The sequence below is a fragment of the Sardina pilchardus genome, chromosome 15, assembly GCF_963854185.1.
Source record: "Sardina pilchardus chromosome 15, fSarPil1.1, whole genome shotgun sequence".
In the NCBI taxonomy this organism is placed as follows: Eukaryota; Metazoa; Chordata; class Actinopteri; order Clupeiformes; family Clupeidae; genus Sardina; species Sardina pilchardus.
In genome coordinates, this window is record NC_085008.1 from 8471779 (window position 1) to 8495126 (window position 23348).

The following is a 23348-nucleotide window of genomic DNA, read 5'->3' on the forward strand; positions in this document are numbered from 1 at the left end:
TCTGACTGTTGTTCTTCTGTATTGCTTCATACATAGTGTAATGACTTTAAAAATATCAACCATCTCAAGTTTACCCATCTGTGCTGCTTGGAACAATGACCCCAAGGCACTGAAGCATAAGCTCATTCCCTGTCCTCTCTTATAACTAACTAAGAGTAATAATTAGTTATGCTTGACAGCATGTCTGGAGTCTGGAAAATAACATCAAACCCAGAATAACCTTATAATCAAATTTGGGTTGAAAATAAATACAAATTTGGTTCAAACTCAGATCAGAGCCAAAGCCAGGCGCAAAATTCTGAAACAAAAGTAAGAAGTACAGGGCTGTATCACAGCACTCATTTCTTATTTTATTAGTAAAAAAAAAAAAATCTTAATCAAGTCTTGACGTTAGCATATCTGTGAGTTCACAGATATTTAGTAGATGTTAAAACAAACAGGCAGGTGGCAACACCAACTGAACCCAGACGACTGGCACTCGTGAGAACCTGTCACTGGTTAACAGGAACTACAAAGATTCACAGCCGGAGCATTTCGGCAGAGGAGCGACGCCAATCTATCACCAATTTCGTTTCAAGGGGCGTGCTGTCGGTTCAGCACCCCTGGGGGAGTGGATCAGCCAGCCTCCCCCTCCATCACGGCCGGTGCCAAGTCGGGGTTACTGCCACCGCCCGTCTCCCCCGGACGTTCTGTTCCGTCCGCCGCCCCTTTGATCAAGGCGAAGGGGTGGCATCCATCATACCGAGAGCTGTCAGTAAGCCACAGGGTTCACAGCGCCTTGGCTTCCCTCTTTCGCCTCCCTCTTTTGCTTCCATCTTTTCGCTCCCTGCCGCCACCCCCCAACCCCTGCCCATCTACTCCCGTCCCAAGAAGCCGACTGACAGCCTGCTACCCCGACCGCCAGACACCCTACAGGAGGCTGTGCTGCTGTGCACAGAAGCCTAAAGAAACTAGACACTAGACAGCATCTCTTCCCTGGCCTACTACCGCTGTGCCAGCGGGGCTGTTCGCTCGGCTACACCCACCCACTCACATACGTGCACACGGCGCTAGGAGTAGCGACTACATCACATTGCATTATATCACACGCTCGACACGCCACATTCCTTAGCACAGCCATGTTTGCGGTTTCTGTGCACGTGCTTGCGTGTGTGTGTTTGTGTGTCTGTTTGTGTGTTTGTGTGTTTGTGTGTTTGTGTGTGTTTGTGTGCCTGTGTGTGCTTGTGTGTATGTGTGTATTTCATAGCTCAGAGTTTTACCATGAGCATTTATGGGCTCCCATATGGAGGAGGGAGGAGGAGGAGGAGGAGGAGGAGACGGAAGAGGAGGAGGAGGGTAACAACATGGGAAGGAGAGAGGAGAGACATGGGGGCTGACTTTATGAGTCAGAGGAGCTCATAAATCACCTCGTAACAATGAGGTCAGCGACCACAGCAGATCGGCCCTGCGGGAGCTCTGCGCTTAAGTCACGTCCCGTCCGAGAGGGACGGCCCATCGCGCCCCTCACCAGTGTAATAATTGAGCAGGAAAGACATTTTTCTTCAGAGTTTTTTCCTTCCCCAATCTATCTTGCCTCCTTCATACCGTCATCTCTCTCTGTCTCTCGGTCTCTCCCTCTCTTTCTCTCTCGTTAGTCCATGTGCTGTCTCTCTCTCCGTGTGTGTGTGTGTGTGTGTGTGTGTGTGTGTGTAAGTGTGTGTGTGTGTGTGTGCGTGTGTGTGTGTGTTAGAGGTAAGACGCAGCAGGACAGCTGCAAAAGGTGGCAGACGGGGTAGCAGCTATTGAAACACAGACACACCCTGGGATAGCACACAAGAGACAGAGGGAGGGGAGAGAGAGACATCAACTTCACCCCCTCTCCACGCACACACACACGCACACACACACACACACACACACACACACACACACTATGACACTGCCGCAGATATACTTACAGAGTCAATGATGCCTACAAGGCATTTTTCACTTGGTGGAACACTCTGCCCCTGAATAGGAATTAATTACGGGGAGGGCTTTCAAAGATGGCTTGCATTAAAAAATCTCTCTATTGACAACAAGAGCAATTACGATGGCGGTACTCTGAAGAGAGCGCCATCAAATCCAAAGCAATGCCATCACTCTCTCTTTCTTCCCCAAGATTGATTGAGGAGCGGACGGCTTTTCAACAATAACACCGAGGTCTGAGCGGAGGTGAATCAAGAACAAACGGCTGAAATTATGGCAGCACTGACGGACGGAGAAGGCGCCGCTAATGCGGCCATTGTCTTCTCGGAAAACGTCTCTCTCGTTTTCGGAGAGGAGGTGGAGGCGGCGGTGGCGACGGTGGGACACAATGAAGTTACAGTGCACAGCTCTGGCGTTTGATAGCGAGAGCCTGGCTGGCTGTGATACTGCGAAAGCTTAGGGCCATCTGCAGCCGTAGCCTGTGATGTGAGTACGAAAATAACCACAGAACAACGAGAATGGATGCTAAAGAGAGAGAGACAGAGACAGAGAGAGAAAGAGAAAGAGAGAGAGAGAGAGAGAGTGAGAGAGAAGGAGAGGAAGGGAGAAAAACAACTTTTGTCAATTAAGAGAGCGCTTTAGGATGCAGTAAATCTGCCTCAGAGAGTTATCACTGTACAAAATTAGTTGAGGACTTGTTATGATAACTGTGAGAGTGTGGAAGAGGTCAAATTTAATATGGAGAGTCACAGACCACATCTCGGAGGGGAAACTAAGAAGGCGGAATCGGATTCCATATTAAACCAGCGCACTTCTTTCCCAACTGCAGAAAACTCTGACATAATCAGGGCTTAAGTGCGTGTCCAAATATCCTACTAAGCTATTACTACTGGAATTGGTCAGTGACAGTGGCCTACTATGGGAAAAGAATATTATATCAATGATCTCAAAAAGAAGCAAAAAAGAGTGCTAGCCTCAGCTGATACAATCCACACACGCGCAATGCAGTGTTGATATAAAATTTTCTAGTGTGTGAGAAGCTGTATCAATATCAATAATACAAATAACACCCAGCAACCAGTAACAGCTACTCTCCACACAGCACATGCTGGCCATCATGAAGTACACGCTGCATAACCCTGTTGGCCCAAAGCTCGTGGACATGCATAATCTTAAGCGCCGGACTGAGAGACAAGCACTGACCTCAAGCAGGGGCCAGAGTAGACTCCAATTTGCTCAGCTACACATGAGGAGTCAGAAGGGCAGAGCAAATCTTACCATGGCAAACCAGCCTCCTGGCCCCCCCTCTCTCTTTCCATCCCTCTCTGGCTCTCTCTGTCACTCTCTTCTCTTTCCTTCCGCTTTGCTGTCCTCTTTCCTGACTCTCTCTGTCTCGCTCTCCTTCTCTTGATCCCGCTCTCTCTGTCACTCTTTCTCCTCTTCCCCCCCCTTCTCTCCCTCTATCTCCCCCTCTCCCCTCTCGGCGTCAGCTACCCAGTGTCAGGATTAACAGAGGGCCGAGAGGGGAGAGAGAGTTAATCGATACGCCGCTGAAAAGGTGCCGCTACGCTACACTGATGAGCTCCAGGGCCAAGGCCCCACATACCCTTATGAGGGAGCTCTGTGATGGCTGTGGCCGGCCTTAATCCCACCCCTGACTCATAATGCAGTGCCAGAGCCAATGCGGCTTCATTAGGCTGCGCCACACCACACTACAGCGGACCACAACAACAACTACTCGACACGCCACACCAAAACCACGGCTCAACCGCACCATGATCGCACCATACCGCACTATGATCACTCCATACAACACACACCCACACACACACACACAAAGACACAGACACACACCATATTCCACATCACACCGAACTACGGCACACCCATGGCACCATTTCCCAGCCACACCATAACCACTCCAGACTGCACCCCACACCACACTACTCCACGCTGCTCCATATTGTGCTCCAGGCTCCTCTGCACGGTGCCAAGCCCCCACCCCTCGCTCCTCACAGCCCCGGGTTTAAAGTCCAGCCAGATAAGGGGTGAAGTCATGCCCACTGGAGTGAACCATGACACGTCCGTCACGATTACCAGCCTCCAGAGTGGCCAAGGCTACCGTTTACAATGCTGTTTTTTACACTGATATCTATACTGATTTGGTTACCGCAGCTAGATTTGATTATGTCACTGTATTAGCATTGGCTTCTTGGCAAACAAGGATTGCATTCTCAAAACTAAGTTTGAATTTTGTCGACAGGAATAAAAGCTGACTAACTCACACATCAGTCACGACTGCCAGCCTCCAGAGTGGCCAAGGCTACCCTTTATGATTGCTTCTGAGATGACGTCTTAACTGATTTGGGCTAACGCAATCGCACTGATAATGCCAATACGGTGTTAGTGCCAAAGTATTGGTCAAGAAGTACGTGGTTTCCCAGACACAGGTCGGAATTTGAAGTCTGTGACTGGCGCAGGGCGTGTCTGGGGATAGTGTGCTGGCGTGGGATTGTTCTCCACACTCGAGGAGTGAACTCCTTCTGCTTTCCCAATTCCCACCATTTCTCACTCACGCGCACAATTTTCTCCGTCTCACGGACAAGCCTCCTTCCAAATGTTCACAGGCACGCTTTATCTGTGGCCAAGACTCCCAGACTATCAGTTACCAGGAGCGCACAAAGCAATGTTCTGCTGCAGATTCTATAGCTACTAGCCGACACCCCTCATCCTCCTTCCAAAGCCCTTTGTCTGCCTTCTTCTTTACTCTTCTCTACTCCTCCCTTCTCTTCTCCTCTCGTGCAAGGAAAGAAAAACAACATCCCAGCGCTCCCTCTCCCCTTCCCCCTCTTCCCCCTCGCCCCCCCGCTCTGCTCTCTCCTCTTCCTCCTGGAACACTCACGCAAGGGTAAAGTGTGTGAACAGACATCAATTAAAACAAATGCGGCTGGGAGACGGATTTGAACATATGTACACTGACGTGTGACTGGCAGATGCCCAGCTTATCAACGGGCGATGAGACAGACTCAAGCTGCTCGACTGGTCTACGCTTGCTTACACTGCGAATGCTGCAGGGCTAGGTGAAACGAGAAGGGGGGAAGCGAGGAGAATAGGGGAGAGGAGAGGAAGGAGGAGAGAAAAAACGAAGGAGATGTGAAAGAAATGGAGGGCAGTCTGTCAGCTGGCTGTTCATGTGGAAACAGGAAGTGCCCTTCAAGATCCGTGACACATTAACAGCGGACGCGATGTGGGCTTGACACCATCGGTTGCCAATCATATCAATCATCTCATTTGCTGACATAGGTCTGACACCAACATTTTAATCAATTATGTTGAAAAATGACTCTCTTTCGGCTTAATTAATTCTCGCCAGGGGAAAAAATAAGGACTGCAGCAGCTGTGAAATCCAACTTTTCATGAACCCACGGATTCCAGCTAACTAACCTGACATCTTAATGCCAGTGAGAAGACAGAATGATGAAACAATTTGAAAGAATCTTCTTTCATTAGACACGTAACAGCCAACCAGCTCAGCAATGATTCAGGAGGTGCACCAAATCCAACTGTACTTGATTCGTTTTGCCCCGGCCGTGTTTGCCTTGTGATATTTCAGTACGTTTTGACTCTCTTGGCAGTTAGAGTAAAGCAGAGAGAGATTGTTTCTCCTTCACCCCAGGCCAAGCTCTCCATGGAGACCCAGCTTAGTGACAGCGTGCGCCACAGCTACACAATAGTGAGAACGACGGCAGATGAGAAATGAGTCACCCCATCATAAATGTACTTCCTTCTCTCTCCCCCAATTGTCGCTGCTCTTTGGTCGGCTGATTCCATCCACTTCTCTGTCTGCTTATTCATTATACACAAACAGGGCCTGAGATATTTCTGTATGATAAGTAAAGGAAGGCAATTACCCAAGAAGAGGGTTAGCGTCAAAAGAAGGGTGTGCTTTTAGTCTGCCTCCACCACAACCTCCACAGAGAGAGGGAGAGAAAGCGGCAGAGAAAGGGACGAAGAGAGATAGAGATCACAAGGTTCTGGTCATCACCAGGTGCTCAATGACAGGTGTGTGTATGTGTATGTCTATGTCTGTGTGTGTATGTGTGTGTGTGTGTGTGTGTGTGTGTGTGTGTGTGTGAGAGAGAGAGAGAGAGAGAAAGAGAGCGTGTGTGTGTCTTATCAATAATCTCCCATTTGCATGATGCCATGAATGCACGTAAGGCCTGTGTGAGGATTTCGTATGAATAGTACACACCTATGTGTTTTCGCTCCTCGCCCGTTGCAGCAAACATGCTCCAACACGCCAAACAAGATCTCCCTGTGGAAACTTAACAGGTTCCCATATTCCAGAAATGTGTGTCACACATCCGATTTCACTTGTGTTCCTCGCACAAACGGACACGCACAAACACACACACACACACACACACACACCTGCAGGGCAAACAAGCGACATTCAACCAGGTAGCCAGGCCAGCTCCTCCTGCACTGGGTGGATTTGTGTGGGTCAGAGTGCCTCTGCCTCTCTGCCACGATCGTGCCCTTTCGCAGGTGACATTTCCCGGAGCTGACAGCTGAGCGCAGGGGCTGCTCCTCGTAAACAGCGTGTCAGTGGCGCGGCTGCTAATTCCACGCGTCTTAAAGGGTCCACGTAGCATCCGACTCCAGGAGCTGGGGAGGACGGCGCTAAAAGGCTGATTGACACGTTCCCCCCTCCTAATCCCACCCCCTCATCCGGCTTCAAGCACGAGGCCAAGCATCAGCTTGACAGCCCTCCATCAATGTGTCCGACGCGGCTGTCACGCAGCATATCCATCGCTCTGCATACTTAACAAATGTGCCCGTGTCTGCAATGGCTAGACTCTTTCTCTCTCCCTCTGTCTCTCTCTCTCTAAGTCTCTGTCTCTTTCTCTCTCTCTTTATATCTCTCTCTGTCTCTCAGGAGTCCACGTCACAATGAAATGTGCTTCAGGAAGATAAACAGTCACAAGAGCAGTGCCCTTTTGTTGGCCACATTAAGGAAACAAACACTTTATCCAACACACACCCATGTGTGCTCATGCCTTCCCCTCCCCCATTCACACACACACACACACACACACACACACACACACACACACACACACACCCAACTACCTCACAAACAGGCTTTACTAGAGCCAGGCCCTGACAATGGCTGTCTAAAGGTATAACTCCTGTCACAACACTCACACACACACACACACACACACACACACACGGGACAGACTCCCACCCATGCCTTTCCAGGGTGTGTCAGCACTCATCAGCCCATCTGCACCTCCCGGAGTGCGCATCCCACCAGCCCCGGACCCTACAGGTTGTCATGTCCAGTTAAGGCTTCAAAGTGACTTTCAGCCGCTCCGTCACATCGCCTGAGGAGGCCACGGCAAGAGAGGGAGAGACAGAGAGAGGGGGAGGTAAAGACAGAGAGAGAGAGAGAGAGAGAGAAAAAGAGAGAGAAAAGAATGAGGGCGAGGGAGAGAGAGAATATGAAAGAGAGAGAGAGAGAGAGAGAGAGAGAGAGAGAGAGAGAGAATGAGCATGAACATGAGGCAAAGAGGGGAGAAAAAAATGGGGCTGTGACTAGCGAGGCCACGGCAAGATAAGTCACCCATAAGGCAGATGAGCGTGACCTCCGTCGGGTTTTTATCAACGCCACCGCCTGACAGCGCGAGCGCGCGCACACACCACACAGAGGAGCGATGGCCGCCCGTCTCCGCGCGCTATTTGGCAGGTCTCTCTCAGACAGACACTCTTAGTTATTTACACCCACGGACGACATCCCATTTCGGCTCGGGGAGGAAGATCTACTTCCATTCTCCGAAGATTACAGCTCACTGGCTGCCTGAAAAAGTGGCGCTTCCTCTACCTCCAGCTGCCGGGGAGAAACACATAAATCACGCTTAGTGATGGAATGTGTATGTTGCAAAGAGTGGTATTGTGAGAGGATACTATGAGAAAGGGGCCCGAATTGCTCTAAGCCACAGAATTTGTATCTTTTTTTTTAGTCATTCCTAAAGACATCTGCGTTCAAGAGGTATGCAAGGCACGCATGCGATGAATTATTTATGTGGCTGATTGATAATGGCATTGTAAGCACTGACAATCAAGCTATTATCTTTGGATGCAATGAAAGCAAAGTAAAGAATGGCTAAAGGACAATAAACATGTTGATTTGAGCAGAACCGCTGGAGTTCTGACTCATCAGGGGCTGTTTTGCCGAACCGAGGCCCCAAACTTTGAGCTAATTCCTCCGAGCCTGGCTATTAAATGCCAGCTTGGTCCGCCTCAAAGCTCCGCCAAAGCAAGATAAAGTAACTATTAGACACACTGCCACCAACTATGGATGCCACCCTAAATAGCCCTGGATGGAAATGCAAATGATAATTAAATTCAGTCTATTTTGAACTCCTCTTCAGAAGCCTGTGGTGGAGCGAAGAGCTTTGAATCCTCCCATCAAAGGCAAAAGAAATAAACAGAAATACTCCCTGCAAAAGGGAACCAAATTACTGGTGTTACGGGCAACACTGGTTTGATCCATGGCCAGCTGGGGTGGAATGTTAGTGTGGTAGGGAGTAAACCCCAGGCTAGTGCATTCTTGTTGTGCATCTGTGTGTATATGTGAGAGGGAGATAGAGTGTGTATGTGTGTGCTGAATATGTGTATGTGTGTGTGTGTGGGGGGCGGGGGGGCTCACTAATGGGAATACTTCCGCAACACACACACACTCACACACACAAAACCTACAGCAGGAGTTCCAACAGTAATCAATTAATACCTACGTGGCCACAATAACGAAGCAAACAGCAGAAATCCGGACAGCAAACGAGACAAAGGCGGGATTAGCTCCATTAGGCCAGGAATCTCAGTGGCAATTAACCTGCAGCGCAAAGCCCCCCTCTATCAGATTCCTGTGTGTGGCGCCGGCGTGGGGGGCTGCCATAGCAAGACGTGACAAAAGCAAAGGGGGTCATAAAGGAATTCTCTTCCTTGCCTTCCACCCCCCATTGACACCCGTCTCCTGACACACACACACACACACACACACACACACACACACATACCAAACATGGAGCTATAAAGGCACAGAATGTGGAGGTCAATGGAGGAGCAGTTGGACAGAACTAAAGTTAACAGTGGAGCAGGTTCAGGAAGGCAATAAGGTGAAGGGCCCTGGCCACATCACCACAAAAGCTCAGCTGGGATGGGGAAGTTATTGTGTGTGTGTGTGTGTGTGTGTGTGTGTGTGTGTGTGTGTGTGTGCGCATGAGTTTGAGTGTGTGGGGGAAGTGAGGAGGAAATCACTGGGGTGTTTGAGGAGGGTATGTCCACAAAAGACCACAAAAAGGCTCTCCCTATCCCCGGCAGATCTAGACCTCCTCTTCCTGAAGATAGCTATTGTTTTCTCCCTCTCTCCACCTGTTTCAGTCTTTCCATTGAAATTTTCGCAATCTCTTACGCCGACACGCACACACACGCTCACACACACACACACACACAAGCTGTGAGTCAGTATGAATGGTAGCAGTGAGGAGTCAGTCAGGTGGCATTCCCCATGAAACAAGGTGTTGCAACATGTAGAAGAGGGGAAGAAGAGAGGGGAGGGAGCCTAAATGGTGACTTTTCTCTCTGTCCCTAAATGAATGACTAAGGAGCTGCGCCGAGCGCTGGGATTACAGGCTGACAATGGCGCGGCTGAAAGACGTAAGCTTAGCCTCCTGAAATGGAACCGCTCCCCGGAGAGGTCCCAAACTCCCCCAGCTGAACAGAATGAGACAGACAACTCATTCACAGCCACTTTTCACCCAAAGCCATTTTTTTTTTTTTTTTTTTTTTTTAACGGAGCACACAATCAGTGAGACGGGACAAAACGACATCAACAACAACAAAAAAAGTTCGCTAACGGTTCTCCTTCTGGCCTATTTGGTGTTCTGAACGTGTGATGTGGGGGTGGGGGGTATTTGGTTGAGCGCTGTGTGTGTGTGTGTGTGTGTGTGTGCACGTCTGTGTGTTCAATAACACCGCTGGTCGTATGCACACTGCCTCCCTCACCCGAGTCAACAATTAGACATGTAAACATTGTTACAAACCTCATTTAACCATCATTAAATCAACAGGCTCACTCTTCCTTCATTATAGACACTCGCCAGGGTTTCATATTCAGTTCATTAACTGGGGAGAGAAAGCTTTTGCTCTCTCAAGAGAAGGCCGACATGGAATATAATTACAACATCTAGGCCTTGGCTTTAAAATCTTGTAAAGATCTAGAGAAACTACTGAATTTAATTCAAAAACAAGCAGAGGCAACAAAATAAATGGCCTGTTTTTTTTTTTTTTTTTTAAACTTGTTTGCTTATATTAAAAATCTGGGCTTGTTCGGTAGAGGCTGTGTGTGTGTGTGTGTGTGTTCAGGTGTGTGTGTGTGTGCCCGCAGCGTCCATGACCTCGGCTTTTGTCTTCCCCTACTCCTTGCTGCTGTCTCCAGCATTTCTCAGATCAGATCAAAAAGGCCTAGTCCACACACACTCACTCACTCACACACACACACACACACACACACACACACACACACACACACACACACACACACACACTCACTCACACGCTAGCGCTTTGTACACCATGTCTCGCCTCACCCCCTCCTCTCCTCCCCAACCCGTCTACCTGTGGCTGGGGGGCACAACTTGCCAGAGGAGAACCGACTCCAAAACCGGAGCTAAATTATTCACAATACAAGCATAATCTAATTATACTGGGATATTTTGTTGTAAAGCAATTTAGAGAAGTTAGGCAACCACACAAGAATAAGATTGATTAAAAAATAACAATAAGAACATTATAACCACGGAAATTAGTTTGGTTTGGGGAATATATCTTGTTGTATGAAACATTTTTTTTTTGCTCAAACAAGTCAAATAAAGTTGAATACACACACCAATCCAAATAAACACAGAAAACCCCAACAGATATCCTTGAAACAGACTAATTTTAAACCTTTCATAAGACATTCTGGAAAAGCAAACCACATCACTTACCCATACCAAAATCAGTAATCCAAATCCAACTGAAATCCCAACCAAAAGAGAGGGGGGAACGGCGTCCCTCTTTCACAGCCTGTAATTATGTGATTGGCAGCCTGATGTTATCCTCAAAACATATGCACCATAGAAAAAGCCAAGTCCTCCTCCTTAGGTACAAAGTGTAGAGCGCTAGCCTTCCCCAGGCCGGTTTGTGGGGTGAGAAAGGAGAGAGCGCGAGCGTAGGCGATGGTTGCGGCAGGCGGCCACAGGTGGGGGCCGCCACAGAAGAAGGAGCCACCGGGCGGGCGGGCAGGCACGGGTGGGAGGGAGGAGGGGGGAGAAAGCTGGTGGGAGCCGGCTCTCTTGGCTAATCCATCTGTCCGGAATGGTGCTGTCTCACATCAGCGAGTCCCAAGCAGGGGGTCCGGTAGGCCTGCTTCACTCTCTCAATCTCTTTCTCTTTCTCTTTCTCTTTCTGTCCCTGTCTTTTCTTTTCTCTCACTGTCTCTGTCTCTCTCTCGCTCCCTGAGGTTCCTACTCTCCTGGGACAAGGCTGGGTTGACTCTGAACTGGGCTTGCCTAGGCACAGCCAGTGTCTATGCGTCATGTCACTAGGTGTTGAGTTACAGGGGGATGGGTGGGGGGAAGGGTGGTGACTGCCAAGAGGCCAGCCAATCACAGCACTCTGCTAGAGTTTTGAACCTGTATTTTTTTTCCCTTCCCCGCCTCCTCCTCTGTTCTCCTTGCACAGGTAAGCACACCTGGTCAAGGCAGACAGGGAAGTGGCGGGGGAATGGGGGATGGGGGAAGGGCGAAGGCGAGAGGGAGGTGGAGAAGGAGGAACTTTTATCTCACGCACATACTCGCTTTCATTTTGAAAAGAACTACCGGCAGGGCTTGCTGATTTGCTGGCAGCAACATTGCTGGTGTTGTTGAGATAAGGTGTTTTTTTATTTATTTTTTTAAAGTGGAATGTCCCCGTTGATTTGGAAAACACTATTGTGTGCTGAGCTCTTTGTCTGTGCTGATATGCGCTATAAAAAAAAAACAGACCATTCAAGTAATGGGATGTTAAGACATGGACCATTGTCCTTTAAATGACTCTTAAACACCGAGGCATTTTTGAAGGGTGTGTGGGTTTTTTTGTAAAAACAGAACCTGAGCAATTTTTCGATACAGCAGAGGAAGTCATAAAAACAGGCTTAATCTATGACTTAAGCTTCTCGTCAGAAGTATTTCGTGAAACAAAGAAAGTGGACTGGTCTGTGAAAAAAAGTGGACACAACACACTCTAGAGGGTAGACTGGGATGGCCGCTTGAGTTGCCCATGAGGGTTTTTTATTACAGAATTTCGTAACAGTATTGTATAATACCGTCTCAGTGATACTAATTAAGAATTGATTAATTCCACCCAATTCTCATTTAATTTTAAACCCTAGTTAGGAGAAATCCTGCTGAATGAATGAATGTTGTTGACTCATCTTTATTGGCCAATATTTTTAGAATAATTGCATCAATTACAGGGGGCTTGTGCCAGAGGAGTAACAAAACTATCACGGTTGAGTTAAACAAGGTTAAATACAGCAGTTCATTTTCTCCATAAAAGAGTTTCTGTCCCACAACTCGAAGCTTGTGCCAGTTGGGAAATTCTTTGGGCCACTTGTAGTTCAAGATGGCGCACAGAGATACTACTGGGCTCTCTTTCTCTCATTAGGAGTGCATCTGAAAGCCTGTGGTGTTATGGTGGGGAATATAATGTTCTCTGGGCTGTCAAATGTGAGAAGAACGGACTGTGGGTCAGAAAATTTCCATGATGTTTGCATTCAAGTTTCAGGTTACAGTCGGCTGCACTGTTATGCTGACACACGACACAAAAACACTCAGACAACACAGAGAGCAGGGACAGGGCTTTTCTGTGATCAGATGAGACACAGGGACACAGGGCACAGAGGAGAGGGTGGGAACTCTCTCTCTCTCTGTATGTGTATGTGTGTGTGTGTGTGTGTGTGTCTAGTGGCCTCCCAGTGGTGGCCTCACCACAGGACTAGACCAAATGCCAACCAAGCCCAAGCCCAGGGCTGCCTCTCTCACTCAGCACCAGCACACCAGGGTGACACCCTAATGCCTCCCTCTCCTCCCTCTCCGCAAAAAAAAATAAATAAAAAAATAAAAAACTTTCTGCGCCGACGCACAGGGATTCGTTTCAACTCAATATCTTGGCATTCCATTTCAAAAGTCTCTCGCTCGAGTTACCCTCGGAGATTTATGGCGGCCCGTGAAACAAACACCAGTCACACACACACTCACACTGAAGGTACCTAAGAGCCTCTGAACCACCTGGCGCCCGGTCGTTCACTCTTGCTCACTATTGGGTGTTCTACATTTTCAAAAAAAATGTCTGATGTCCGTGAAATGTCCGTCTCCTAATCGAGTTTCGGAGAAACATTTTACGACTGAAATTCTATGACTTGCGGCCATAGTCTCCCCCGCATGGTGCGTCTAGATGAGACAAGTTCTCGCCGAGTTCACGGCCTCTGAAAAGAACACATCACTGTGACCTAACTGTATACAAATCAGCGTTACACAGTGAGTTCACCGATCCCGGCCAACAGCTATCAAGCTATCCAGGCCAATAATGAAAAGACACATACACGTTGTGCCCACCAAAGCTAAATGTAGCTTGATTGCTGCATACAATATGATATGGTAGGAAAAGATGTGTGGGCAAGTTCATCAGAAAGACAAGAAAATAAGCATTTTTTGCTTTCCACATCTTTTTGACCCATACAACAGATCACCAAGAGGTTTTAGACTCTGATCTCTACTCAAATGGTGGAGTGTATCGCATATCCAGCATATGTGTGAGAGAGTGACCAGCCACAAGCCATTCTGCCTCTGCCCACACGTCTGATTGACTACATCTTCTTCAAGGTCATTGGACAGTTGATGTGTGGAGGGCTTGCAGCACATGGTACGCTGGATGTAACACCAGTGTGGCATTTCCGAGACAACGTAGTCATAATGAGCTGCCGCACTCGACACTTTTACTGTCAATTTAAAAAGAAATCTCTACAGTCAATCCATTACTGTGACAGGACCTTAGGCTTTTACACACAGCAGCAAGAAAGATTGCATAAAAAAAAGGGATTTTTCATCACTGAGGGACAACAGAGGGGGAAAAAAAAGAGACGGCGGAGGAAGAAACGATGCTAAATAAAGAAGCAGCATTAATCCCGCGCGCTTCCCACTGATTTGAGGAGAAAGCCCATGGTGGAGCCGAAGCAGTCAGAGGAAGGCTGCTGGAACACAGCTCAGCTGCGAACAAGGAGATGCTCCGTCACAATTGAGAACATGAGGAGGGTTTTTTCTCAATAAAAGCAAATCCTCCTCTGTGTGTGTGTGTGTGTCTATGTGTGTGTCAGTGTGTGTGTGTGTGTGTGTGTGTGAGAGAGAGAGAAAGAAATAGAATGGGTTCCAAAAACTAGACGTGCAAGAAGCAAGAAACGTTAAAAACAGTGTAAAGAGAAGTGCTAAAACATTAGGTAATGGCTTGGTAATTCGGAGGAAGCAAACATATACTGTATGCCTAACTCGTATTCCTCTGCTATGCTAATAGTTCCTATCCCTCTTAAAAGCATATTCCAAATGAATGACTGTAAATGCTGATGGAGGAGAAGACAGGTGGGAACAAACAAAGCAAACTCTCCTTCCTAGCCTTGTTATTTTCTCTTGTTAAGAAGGGCATGGAGAGGAATGCACACACCAAATCATCGTTTTTTCCATCAAGGGTCCCAGGAGGTATTGACAAGACCAGAGATGCATTTAAATGGGCAAATTAAAGCAGGAAATGAGCCTGGGTAGACACACTTAGGACACAGCATCCTCTTACTCCCTAAGTAGCACAGACACATGCGCGCAAAGACACGCACACACACACACACACACACACACACACACACACACACACACACAGACAATTACACAGAGAAGCACACAGATATACACACACACACACACACACACACTTACACAGAGAAGCTCAGATACACACACACACACACACACACACACACACACACATAACCACACAGACACACAAACGTCACAAGACATACATACACACAGATGCAATAAATGCCCAAATACACACACTAATGCATTTAAAAATCCCTTGATTGAATTTAGAAGCATACAAGATCTAGCACCTCCTTCCTCTCCTCAAAGCAGCATGCACAGTGTGTAAAAGATGGATGCAGACTGCTCAGTATGTGATTAAAAAGGCTCTGGTGCTCTCTGGGATATAGAGGACTCTTGGACTCTTCTTCCTGAGCCTCTGCTCTACGGTATGCTCCATGCCATCCAAACGATAACTCTGCATCGCGGTGTGCACAACACGTCGTCACAATTTGTTCCCGGGGGAAGAGACATTTATTACAATCCCTGTACATGGCAGGGAACCACTGGAGGTTTTATGTTTAACACCATGGTTGAAAAAAGGGATCCCTTCCGAAAGAGTACGGATTCTTGTTTTATTCGTGAATCACTGACGAATGCATTAGGATTCAAAGTTTGATGCCTAGGCAATGATGACATCACCGCTACATCAGACCCACAGTGATTGAGAGGAAGAAAAGAAAAGACAGAAAAGGTTAGGGAACACTTAACTACCTATTAGCTATTCAGCCTACTCTAGATGGGGTTGGTTGTGGAGATTAATATTTGATGTGTTGTAACAAGCCAGAACATATGATAATGTGTTTGTGTTGCTGTGTTAGGGCGCAGACATACTTCCCCCCCCCAACATTATATTTATTTCATACCGTGACAAGTGGATGATTTAATCGAGCGCAGTAGCAGTGCTCCACGCCGTTGTTTTTTTATTATTATTATTCTTTTTTTTTTTTTTTTAAAGGCATGCCGAAAATCCTAAAACAGCAGGGGTTGCATTTGTCTGTCAGTCTTGATTTGGAATGTTGCTCTGTCACAACAACCTATTTTCTCATGCTCACTCCCTTCAGTGTCCTCGCTCCTGTTCTCCCACTCTCCCGCACACTCACACTCACACTCACACGCGTGTCTATTTATCACCCAAAATAGACAAATTACAATTATACAGAGTAGCAGCCATCCATCACTTGTCTGCACTCTCCAACTCGCTCCCTCCATTTTTCCAGTGCACACTATCAATTTCCATACACACATTCAGACACACCCTTTACAGCTGAAAGGGAGAAACTCAAGACGGGGGAAGAATGTCAAAAGAGTGAGGGAGACAGGGAAAGAGTGAACCAGGAAGATAATGATGGGAAGAAGTGAGAGAGCGAGAGAGAGAGAGAGAAATGGAGAGAGAGAGCGAGAGTTAGAGCGTTCAGGGTGGTCCCCTCCTTTGTGACTGTAAATGTCTATGAACGCTTCAGTAACCTGCCACTTCATCTAACCGCCTGGTGATTCAGATCGTTTTGTTCTTCCCGTGGTCTTCTTTCTTCCCCTTACTCACTCCAACCCCCCCCTCAACACCCCACCATCGTTAACATTATTCATGAGGAACACCGTCACATTATTTCTGACTTTCAACCGCTGTGTTAATTCCCTGCCTTACTCTTGAAGTCGACAGGAAGCACGGGGAGGGCCGCAAGTAAACAAAGCCTTTAAACATTCACACGGAAAGACTTTCTTCAGAGGACAATTACTGATGTATGCTCCCCCCCAACACAAGCTTCACAGAAGCACTCATCAAAAAGAATACCTCAAAAAAAAGAGTGAGAGAAAAGGAAAAAAAACAGGAGAAAACCCTTATCTTCAAACCCTGGAGGCACAACTGCAAGCGAAAGGGTCACGCTAAACATTAGAGAGAAAATCTCTCATGCTACACACAAGCACATCCCATGCTAGACCGAGGAAGATACGCTGCTGTGAACATGGACCAGGCGTCAAGCCACCAACCCAACCTGCTGCAAATGTGTTTGAAGGCTACAGGCGGGAGGGGGGATTTAATGTCTAGGCTGGTGAACACTAGCGAGTGCCATTATCTTGCACAGAATGCATTAACATTTCTTCGGTCTAATTACTAACGTTCTCTTTCCTGCACACTGGGGAACAATTAGTGGCCTGTAGACGGCCTCGCTGTTTGCTTGCCATCACCGTTGACACCGCCGCTGCTGCCACTGCCACTCTCTCAGGACTGAACCGGCAGACCATCCGAGCTTGACCCCCCCCCCCCCACACACACACCCCCTACCCCTAAACTAATACCTGAACTTGATTAATAAGAACAGCCAGCTCATATTTCTTTATTAAATCACTCATATGAAGAAAGGGGCTCTGTGAGTGGCAGCTCATTCAAGGGGGCAATGCCAGGGAACCCACATAGATTGTGTGGTAGTTTTGATGAAATATCAATATGGTGGAACATGCTCAAATCCAGACCTGAAATATGCAATCCCACAGACTTTAATATGCAGAAGTAATACTTCAGAACAGAAACCATCATTAAAAAGATGCCTTTAAAAAAAAAAAAAAAAAAAAAACATTCTCCGCTGTAATCAAATACAGCGTGGCAGGAATAACCAATCGGTAAACGTTCAAAGACTGACATCACTGTCTGCAAATTTGTTTGCACGCGAGCAGCACAATGAGATCAGGGGGTGGACTGCCTCTCCCAGTGGCTACGTCTGGCATAAATTAGCAGGAGCTGTGCTAATGTCTGTTCATCAATGTCAAGTACAGCGACAGGGTTTCACAACACATTCCAGTGAGCATACTGTACTAGCGCCGCTACACATAAACTGTTTAAATAGTCTCAGAGGCTCTGAAAATACATACTTTAAAAAAAAAAAAAAACAGAACATAACAGAAAGGCAAACACCCAAAACACAAACAAAAAAAAGACGAAAAGACGAAAAGATATAATAAATCAACAACACAAACTCGGTGTCAGTGATCAAAGACTCCTCTCCATTCACAGTGGAAGATTTGTGATGCAAACACATGCCGGTGTGCTCTCTCAGACTCCTGTGTGACTCACCGCACGCCCACACCGCAACAGGCAGGGGGCCACGAAGTGACGGTGGTGGTGGTGGTGGTGGTGGTGTGGAAGCATGGAGGCCAACATGCAGGACCTGCCAGCCGACCCGCATGCTTACAGCCCGAATCACCATAGGTGGCCCAGTCCCGGCTCCACCCAGCCAGCTCAGGTTCTCCATGCTAGCGTCACCTTCATGTGACGGCCTGCCTCCCGCATGTGTCCCACAAAGAAGGAAGGATGAGCGAAGAGGAGAAGAGAGGTGAGGATAGGGGTGCATTGACAGCCAAGGTAGGTCTAAAAAAAATATATATATATATATATATATATATATACAGCAAGCCTACATTAGGGCTGCCACTGCACTCCTTCCCTCCTCCTTTTCTCCTCCTTCTCCCCTCCTTTCTTCTCTCTCCCCTCCTCTCCTCTCAGCCAGTGCGGTGTTTGCTCATAAGCAGGGTAAGGAGGGCAGCTGTAGGCAGGGGTGAGTGGGGAGGGCGGATGCCTTGGGGGCCACATAAGCTTCAGGAGGATATTCATTTCTCTCCCGGAGGAGCACCCAACTCTTACGATGTCCAACAGCATCTTCCGCATTAAAGATGGAGGAAGCGGGTGGAAGAGGAGGATGACATGGAGGAGGAGGAGGAGGAGGAGGAGGAGGAAGGGGTAGGGGGTGAGCTGGTATTGTAACAGGTGAGATGATAGGCCCTGGCCACACAGATCTTCAGAGGCAGGTGCATGAATTATGGAGGCCCTCTGTGGCTGCCACCGCTCCTCTCCATGTATTTCTCTATGTGTGGGAAGGGACTGGGAGATGAGAGGGGTCTTCTCTGAAGAGCCAAGCACATAGGAATGAAAGGTAGCTGCATTCCAGGCTGTGATATTTACCTCTGTGTGTGTGTGTGTGTGTGTGTGTGTGTGTGTGTGTGTATGTGTGTGTGTGAGAATGAGTGAGTGAGTGAGCGAGTGAGTGAGAATGAGTGAGTGAGTGAGTGAGTGAGTGAGTGAGTGAGTGAATAGAGTAGTTACTGTATGTTCGTGCACACGTGAGTGAATGTTTGTAAGTGTGTGCACGTGTTATTGTGTGTGTGCATGTATTATGTGCGTGCGCATATGTGCTTGTGCACTTGGCACTTGTGAGTGGATGAATGTGTGTGTGTGTGTGTGTGTTGGGGGGGGGGGGGGGCTTGGCTAAGTGAGGTATTCCTGCTGATAGTCCTCAAGATTAGCAATGACCAGCGGTGCATAAAAGACACTTCCAATTCCGACAGCGAGGCGGGAGCGCTTGAATGTGGCAGCCGCAATTCAGTGTGATAACTTGAACACTGCGTCTTACTTGCTTGATTTTTATGCATGCTGGCACGATGACAAGGCTGACGGTGACTGCAGAAACCCCAAACCTGTCAGTTTTTTTTCCGTAATGTATGGCTTACATAACACACTGAACATATTTCACAATTACAGGGGTACAGCAGGGGTAAAAAAACCAAGAATAACAACAGTGTGTAGACTTCAAGTCAAGATTCGGTTGAGGTCCATTGAAACTGGAAATGGACATAAATTGCTCCCACATAATGTGGTCCAGCAAACAAAACAAATTGCTTATTGACTGGAATGAATCAAGACCATGCTTGTTATTGAACATACGCACAGGCTTCTGTCTGAGTGCCACGGCTTAGTAATTTAAGCTGTTCGACGCATACTGAGTGCTTCAATGTAAAACGACATCTAATCCATCCACAGGCTTCTGGGTTTCGTCCATTGGAGAGGACAGGGAAAATTGTCTTAATGCTCAAAGCAACATTTTATTTATTTACCGACTTGCTTCGTATTAATTTGATTCCGAGCCTGGAGAACAAACTGTGCTCTGCATTAGTGTGGTCATGCATTGTCCTTTCCCCTCTCGCACAGTGTACATAATTTCATAAACATCGACATCTTTCCAAACACTTCCACATAATTTGTTTTTAACTCACTCAACTTTCTACTTCCCATGAAAGAAAAAACAGTTCTCCACTCGAGGGAGAGATGAGAAATGTTATTACTTTGAGAGAAGATAAACTAGAGTCTCCAAATAAATGCATTAAGCTTTCCTTAACAGGAATTACAATACATGCTGTCTGTGGATGCCTATGCCCTGTGCTCCAACGGCTAACACTCGACATTCCTCACTGCTGCACATTTCTACACATTTCTCTCTGCTTCCATCCTTCTCTATATCCTTCAGTCCTGCTTTTAAATACTGTAGGAAAACTCAAAGAGCGCAGACCTCCGCGAAAGAGCGAAAACATAACTGCCTCCTGGATCCAGACTTGTATTTTGCTAACAAACAAACCCCAATGAAAACATAACCTCCTTGGCAAAGGTAATAAGAACACTCTTCTTATTACCTTGAACTGTGTGTGTGTGTATGTGTGTGTGTGTGTGTGTGTGTGTGTATGTGTGTGTGTGTGTGTGTATATACAGTATGTGTGTGTGTGTGTGTGTGTGTGTGCGTGTGTATATGTGTGTGTATGTATATACAGTATGTGTGTGTGTGTGTGTGTGTGTGTGTGTGTGTGTGTGTGTGTGTGTGTGTGTGTGTGTGTGTGCGCGTGTGTGTGTGTGTGTTGGGGGGTCAGCTCTGATTGCTCCCGGTGCCTCTTCCTTCAGCACTCCAGGACGGTCACGTGCATTGTCTCCTCCTGACACACTTAGCCAAAAGCCTCGCCTGACCTCTGGGGCCGGCGCTAAGGAGCTGCCCTCAATGCAAGACCCCTCCGAGTCATCACCAAGGACACCATTAGCGGGGCCTCACTCATCAATGTCTGCCCAGGAGAAGAAGTAGTGGTAGTAGAGGAAGAGGAGGGGGAGGGGGAGGCGGAAGATGGTGTCAAGATTGGCCGGGGCTGTCACTGGAAGATGAGCGTAACGAGACCGCCGTGAGAGAGAGGGGAAAGGTACAGTAAGAGGGGATCAGGGCTGAGTCCGGGGCGGCCAGGGGGGACGGGGCTGGTGGGGGTGTGGGGGGTGCTGGGGTGGTGGGGTCCCGCACTGCCGAGGCGGCCTGTCAAATTAATGTCCGGCGAGCCGTCAATAAGCCCTGAGTGCCACTGCTGATGAAAGGCGTATTTATGTTCTGGTCATTGATTTCCAGTGCACATGCGAGATGCGCAAATTAATATGTCACTGTCACGCCCCATCCCCTGTACAAACACACACACACACACTAGCAGACACATACACAAACACACACAATCCCTTGAGACCTTGATGCTGTTTCTTCCAATCAGTGAATGATACCTGTGTGTGGTGTTTGTGTGTGTGTGTGTGTGTGTGTGTGTGTGTCTTCTCTCCGTAATTGATGAGCCCGCATTCCCTTGTGTTTCTGTATGCAACCAGTTCATACATTTGTGAGGCTGCCCTGATGAATGTTTGAGCTGACCACCACTTACATTACACATTCACCATACTTTGTCATGTTTGTAATCATGTCACGCCTGGAGCATACATGATCAAGCGTATGGAGGCGTTTCTATATGTATGCGCGATTGCGCGTGTGTGTATGTGTTGGTCCCACTGTGTATATACAGTAGACATGCATTTTCTTTAAATAGTCCATGCATCCTTGCATGTGTGTGTATTTGTGTTCATGAGTGTGGTGTGTGTGTGTGTGTGTGTGTGTGTGTAGGAGGTTGTTAAGTGTGCACATGTGCATGTTCCGTCCTCTCACCCCCCGGCCCTGTGGCACTGCGGTGGCCCGTCGGAGTGCGGAGTGTGTAAAGGATGCCATCCCCAGGCGCTGTCACGCAGAAGTGCAGCGTAAGCTCCAGCGGCCCTGCCCTGCCCAGCGCTGCCTCTTTTCACAGCCATGCCACCCTCTGGGATAAAAGCCCCTACAGAATATCCCCCTCCCTCCCTCACACTCGCCTCTGCTCTCTTCGCTCACACTCCCTTTATCTCCCGCACAACGACGCAGACACAAAACCCAGCTCTATCGCTGTGTCCATTTCTAACTCACACACACACACACACACACACACCATCTCTCTCCCCTCCCGCTGCTTGGTCTGTTTGGGCATAGAGTGATGACTGCTTTGTTAATGTCCGCATGTGTCCAGTGTGCTCTGTAGGTCCTAATCACGCCACAATCTGCACTTGGGGAAGGAGCCGTGTTTCTGCTGGCAGACACAGCAACCCACCCTCAGACCACCGTCCACCGCCAGCCGGCCGTCAGCCGTCCCCACGCCATGCAGGCCGAAGCTTATCTTAGAGGCTTAATGAGTCCCATGTCGCCTAGGTGACAGCAGACACAAAGCAGAGACGAAGAAAATGCCACCGAAGAGAGACACGCGGCTTTCTCTTTTTTTTATGCTGTCGTTTTTTCCCCCTGTATTTTCTTTCTCCCTGTCCAGTTGATTAAGACACAAGGCCTCCTCAGCTATAACAAATGTGAACAAATGACTTGATAGCGAGTTTATCATTCATCATGCTGACATCTCTGCAATTAAACATCTCTGATGGCATCCTCCTGTGTGGGTCTGAAAAGCCCAAATAACATGAGGACATTGATGGCACACTCTGGAGAGGCACGAATGCGAAGTACTAATAAAAACATCCATATGTATTCAATATTCTACTGTCAATTAAATAACACTTGAAATTCAGCAGTAAGTTCCTTCATTGTCCTGTATTTGAACTCAACGATGACTCACATTATCGGCAAAAAGAAATGAGAAATGAGAAAAATAAACCCACACTGTCAAATTTAAACAACATACAATGAGGCTTAAGCAGAACTACACACGCTGACTGTCCTCTTAGTGGCTTTGATCCACAACATACTCCGAGCTGTAAGAGATAGCAAAAAATCATCAATGAATAAATTTGCATACGATATTCTCTTCTGAGAAGGATGCTAGGCGTGCCATGGTGGTAATATTTTTAGAGTAATTCATATTACTATAAGCCGGACAATGAGTGGATTAGTGTGTTTATTCAAGCGTGGCAGCTCTATTTACGTGAGTAATTATTGATTTTGTGCATTTTTATTTTTTAATAATTGCACGCAATATGGGTGACTTCATTATTGACACCAATAATCCCCAACAATTAATTTTAGAGGATTGTCAGTCAACAATATCAGTCATCTCAAATACTATGGCTGTGTTCAACAATAAAACCACTAGCACTATGCACTGTGTGTGGCTGGCTGGCAAAAAAAGAGGAAAGGCTTGAAAGGGATTGAATCCTATAGATATGGTGATGTGATCTGTAGGGAATGAAACACAAAGAACTTCTCTCTCTCTCTCTCTCTCTCTCGCTTTCTCTCTCACTCTCTTACTCAGTCATTGGTTAACAGA

General features: G+C 47.5%; 1 protein-coding gene across 9 annotated transcripts in view; it reads right to left on the reverse strand.

Moving 5' to 3' along the window:
• Positions 1-23348, reverse strand: part of ptprfa (protein tyrosine phosphatase receptor type Fa) — a 210905-nt gene that overhangs the window by 158896 nt on the left and 28661 nt on the right. For 2 of the 9 annotated variants that reach the window (XM_062556614.1, XM_062556612.1), the window contains exon 1: positions 11001-11619. The exons of 3 other annotated variants lie outside the window; for them this stretch is intronic. The gene's annotated coding sequence lies outside the window, so the exon portion shown is untranslated. Of the gene's footprint in view, positions 1-11000; positions 11621-23348 lie in introns of those variants that run through there. 4 more of the 9 variants (XM_062556615.1, XM_062556613.1, XM_062556611.1 and 1 more) reach the window with 3 other exon arrangements.